We start from the raw sequence: 6,000 nt of genomic DNA on the forward strand, positions 1-6,000 counted from the left end.
TGTTTCGTCAATGTTTTGTACAATCTTTACTCGATATATCAATAATAAAGTTTCTTATTCCACTTCTTCATTATGTTCTCTTTCTTTTTCCTTGTTTTTAAATTAATTTTATCTATATACTATCTTTATAATATTTGTTTTCTTTATTTTTTTTAACTTGCACTAGTGCAAGAAATGCATATAACACCGATTTTGGGAGACATATAACAATGGTTTCCTAACCGATGTAGATCTCAACGTTGTAAAATGGCAATCACATATAACACAGTTGCAAAAACCAATGTAATATGTACCAAATTCTGAATAAAATATTCAAAAATATGTGCTCCCGAAGGTATATATTACACCGGTTGGGATAAACAACCGATGTAATATGTGGAATATTACACCGGTTAAGGCCACACAACCTGTGTAATATGTTAGAGTTTTTTTTTTTATAAATTTATTAAAATACAACACAATATTTATTGTTGCTCATACATACCATTAGTGATGCACAAACAAACACTGCAATAACCACAAGTCTAGACATAAAAACAAAAATAACAAATGCACTTACCATCAAACATAACATCCATATTTTCATTTCACATCATTTACAGGGCAAACAACATGATCTAGTAAAAGATGATTTTTGAAACAACATATAAAAATTTCCCTAAATCTAAGATCACAAATCTGAGAAAAGAAAGGCCTAGCGAGATATCTTTAGGAAGCAAAGCGTCTACCTTGGCTTTTCCAAGTGTTCATAGGTTCCATCCTGAAATAAAAAAGGAGTTAGCAAAACAAGAAAAAAAAAACCAACACAAAATGCATATCTGAGGAAAAGAGAAGTGAAGAAAGAACGCAGCGAAGAAAGGACGGTGGAGGAGGTGGTGAGTAGTGCTAGCAGCAATGGTGGAGAGTGGTGCCAACAGTAGTTAAGGAAGAGGTGCAGAGCGATGACAAAAGTGAATCAGAGCGGTGCCAAAAGTGAATCAGAATGGTGGCAAAATGATTTATAATGGTGGCAGTCAAAGAACATATTACACCGGTTGTAAGGACCAGTCAGTGTAATATATGTCAAATATTTACAAAAATGCCATTGTATTTTTATTTATATAATTTCTTGATAGTCTAATTTTGTTAAATGGTACTTACATGATACCCTAATTTTGTTACATGATATTATCATTAAATATAATTATGCATAATGAAAGCTATTAAAAATCAATATCAATTGTCCACGTTTATAAATACCTATAAATAGACCACCACACTCACAAAGTAATCTCAATTCATATTTTAATTTTTTTTAATTATTTTTAACTCTTAAGGACATATTACACCGGTTGGTTAATCCAATCGGTGTAATATGTCAAGCGCCAAAATAAGCTTTTTAAAAACTTTATTTTTTACTCTGAGAATAACATATTACACCGGTCGATCCTTGTAACCGGAGTAATATATCTCAACTATTTACAAAAATGTCACTGCATTTTTATTTACACCGATTATTAATTAACTGGCTTAATATGTCGTTGTAGTATGCGTTTTTTTTGCAAATTTTCTATTTTATAATCAAACAATTTAAGATAAAAAAAAATTCATTATGTTTTTCTATGTATTATTTTAATTGTTTTCAACAACAGATCCAAATTTTGTAAATATAATTTAATTACAGAGAGGGAAAATGTTCAGTTATATATTTTTATTATTCAATTTAATTACATTGTAGTATATTAATAGTTATTGTTTTTCAAATGAATTTCCTTGTTGCATATGAGAAAGAGAGATATCACTTCAGTTTCATACAATTTTGTTTCTATGTTTGACTTCATAAATATTTATATAAGGACCTCAAACATGCGTCGCCTTTTGTCTCTCTTTTTTATCTGAAAAAACTTGTTTAAAGATAAAACACTTTCGACGATTTATATGACGTTATTCAAATAACTTGTCTATTATCTCATTTAAAAACAAATGACATGTGACCAACTATGTTGAAAAAAAAAAAAGTCTATATGTTCACCCAAAAAAGTCTACTCTCATAAATAACAATATTAGTCTTTGTTTATATATTCTAATTTTAAGTTCAAATGTCTTTAAATATATATATATAAAAGTTTTTTTTTTATGTAACTTGACATTTCAATTAAACTGACACCTCAAATAACCATCATGTGTCATTGCATAAAAAAAGTTACAAAAATATGGGAGACTAGACCAAAACTCATATACTAACAAAAACGATACATAGGTAGACTATACCTATTTATAAAGAATTCTAAGAACAAACTAGATGAAAACTTATTATACCAATGAAATGGTTCTCTATGAATCAATTCTAAATTAAACAATTTATCAACATATATATTTTCTTCACGAAAAATATGAGTAACATTAAATTTGATTTTTCTATAATAATTTAGACAAATATTTCATAACAGTTACTTAAAATAATATATATATATATATATATATATATATATATATATATATATATATATGAAATGTGATACTTATTCACTTACATATTATTTCTTGATTAAATTTATTTAAGTATTACGTGAAAGAGAAATCCGAAAACATTGTGTAATATAAAAAACAAACTGTAAACATACCTTACTTTTAGATAATGTTGAAAAGAGTAATGCAAGATATAATGTATATGTGGACTATTTTATTATTATTATCAACTAGTTTTTTCAACTTTTAGTTACTTTTTTTAATTATTTTTGTCAAATTCAGAGATTTTGTATATTAAAATCAAATATTTGTCAATTACTTTGAGAAAAAAAAAGGTTGAGTTCAACTTGATCGTGTTCATGATTATATTTATTCATTTCTATTTTTATTTTCTTATCTCTTTCAATTTACTATTTTTAATATCTTTAATTTAACTCGAATTCAATATTTTTTTAAAAGATATCCATAATTATTAAAAAATAATATTGTATGAAAATAGAAATGATTTATAGTAAATCTAAAATATATATTTTTATTTTCAAACATAAAATATAGTATGACTGAGTGTACATGAAAAAAAAAAGGGAAAACGAAACTGATATGCTAATGCTAGTAAACGTTAACACAAGTGAGCACGAGGTTGATGTGATGGTGACGAAACATTTCGTTTTATAATCATCATCCATTTTTCACACTTTTTCTTTCTCAATTCAACTTCCCTTTTCTCTTTTCTCTTTTCTCTTTTCCATTCAACTTTTTATTCTACATCTTTTTTAATATTCCATTTCCAATTACTAAAAAAAACTTGAAAATATATTTATCATATCAGTAGTTTTCAATTACTTTTACCGACTTAAAAAAATTCCCTTTCTCAATATCCCCGTTATATCTTTTAATACAAAAATTAGTTTAAAAAATTCACATAAACTAGAAAAGGTCTCAAATTTAAAACCACATTGTAAAAATACTTACGGAGTATTAATACTGATAATAAAATTTAAACTTACTTCTTTAAGTGATTTAAGTGAATTTCTTATTAATAGGATAAAGCGTATTCTATTTTTTTTAAAAATTAAATATTTTTTTTATATATACTATAATATAAATTAGTTTTTTTTTATCGTTTAAACTTTAAATCATCCACTTACTTGTGTATGAAAATGATTAGAATAAATTCTGTATGTGAAATTGATTCAATTTGATATTTCACTTCATTATTTTATTGAAAGTAGTTATAGTGAACATAAACAAATTTTGAAAAAAATTATTAATTTTTGAAAAAAAAAATAACAATTATTTTAAATACAAAATATCAATTCCAATCATTTTCATACTATAAGTATCCGGATGGTCAGACTATAAAAAAAAAATTCAATTTCGTACTATAATATTTTTACTTATTTTTAAAAAAATAAGTATAAATATTAATATATATATATATAATTTTTTGTAGACGGGGAGACTGTTTATTTAAAAATAAAAATTGGATTCTATTATACCTCCTTGGTGACGGAGGTATTTTATTGTGTAAATAAGTGTTTTTGTAGTTAATTAAAGGAAAGTTTTATTTTGCAAAATATAGTGTTGAAGAAAGACTTATTCTTTCTCTAAAGTATTAAGTTTTGTTGGAGAATAGTGATAAGCATTTCAGAGAGACATGGACAGGGCGATTAATTATAACCACAATTTTATTGTGAGGAAGCATAGTTATGTGGTTGATGGGGATGCTACTAATTGATTCCTATAAAATAAAATGAAATTCAAAACCTTGATGAAGTCGAGTTTTGGCGAACAACAAGAATGGACGGCTAGTGACACAATCCATATCTGTGACTTCAATTTCATTTTTATATTTTTCTTAATTTAACATTTAATGACTGAAGTCAAACTCCAAATTCAGCATACAAATTTGTGTGCGTATGAATTTCATTATTTAACACAAATGGGGCAAAAAAGCAACATTGATACGTCATATTGTTGGGTGCAATAAGTTAATTTAATGAGTTTGATGATGAATACATCATAGATGGCTCTTTTAGGAAGCTCTCCCAAATCGGCTTTTCGCATTCTTCAAAAGATCGCTTACCTGCTCAACGCAACACGTGGATCAATAATACCACTTTAATATCAAATTATTTACTCAACTTCGTTTCCTCGTCTCTTACATATTACTAATGTAATCATAAACAAATATCAAAATTAAACACATAATGGAAGAGAGAGGAGACCTTAAGTTGCTGACATATATCACAAATCAATAAACAACTTAACCTTATCGTCTTATTTTTTTTTTCTTTTCTTTTAGTTAAGGCATGCAATTTTTTTATTTTTTTTATTTCTAACTAAGGGTGTTATTACTACTACTTTCGTAATCCTAGTTTATATGACATTCAGAGAGGAAATTACGAAATTTTCATTTCTGATTTTCATCCAAGTTTTTATATTTCTCATTATTATTTTGTAGCTGTTTTGTTTTTGCACTGCATATGTAAAGTTTTTCATTACTGCTTCACTCACACTAGACACAAAAATTCCCCAGTTCAGTCCTATGGAGTTACACACTATCCCCTACGTCATACTTTTTTTTTTCTTTGACGATTGGCAAATTAGGCTATGTGAACCTGCGAAGATTCCTGCACACACAGGATTCGTCTCTGTAGAACAAAAAATGTTCTTTACAAGCATTGAAAGAGTTAATATTTTAAGGTTATGTACCTAATTAAAATGCATCTCCGCATAACATTTCCACGCTCACAAAAAAATAATACTTCTGACATGAAGAAGAAATGTATGCGCATTGAATCTCTCACCTGGTCCTTCATATTTTTTTTCTTCCTTTTTATCGATAAAAAAAGCGATGTAATGAAATATATAATAGTAATGAAAGGGTTGACTATGGGATTCGCTATTAATTATTAGTAATAATTGATTATTATTGGGTATATAGTATATACTAGTATATCTGGGGTGATATAAATAATATGAAGGTGTTTGTTTGGCTTATAAGTTCACGAGCATGTGTGGGTCACTTGTAATGTGGTGTCTTTTGAAGACGTGTTTAAGGTGTGGTTTTGGATATGGTTAGCTAATAAGCTAGCATTTAAATGGATCATAAATAACTAATAGGTACTTTGTCTTGAATTATTGAAAAGTGATAAACAATGGGAGACGGCATTATACAAAATAGGAAAAACCTATTAAAGAAAGTGAAAGAAATTTAGTTTAAACTAGTGACATGGTTGTATTAAAAAAATAATTACTAAATTATACGTAATTATTATATGTAATATTATATGATATTATACGTAATTATATATAATTAATTTAATAATAATAAAATCTTTATAATTAGTTTGTAATTTGGAATGAGAAATTTCTACAAACTTTATATATTTTCTTTGAAGTAATGTAAATGCATCATGAGAATAAAAAAACCACTTCTTTCCTCCTACCATCTTCTTACGTACAACAATTTTATTATATGTATCAAAATAGAAAAAACTTATTAAAAAAAGTGAAAGAAATTTAGCTTAAAGTATTGTGACATGGTTC

Source organism: Phaseolus vulgaris, chromosome 2 (genome assembly GCF_000499845.2).
Source record: "Phaseolus vulgaris cultivar G19833 chromosome 2, P. vulgaris v2.0, whole genome shotgun sequence".
Lineage (NCBI taxonomy): Eukaryota > Viridiplantae > Streptophyta > Magnoliopsida > Fabales > Fabaceae > Phaseolus > Phaseolus vulgaris.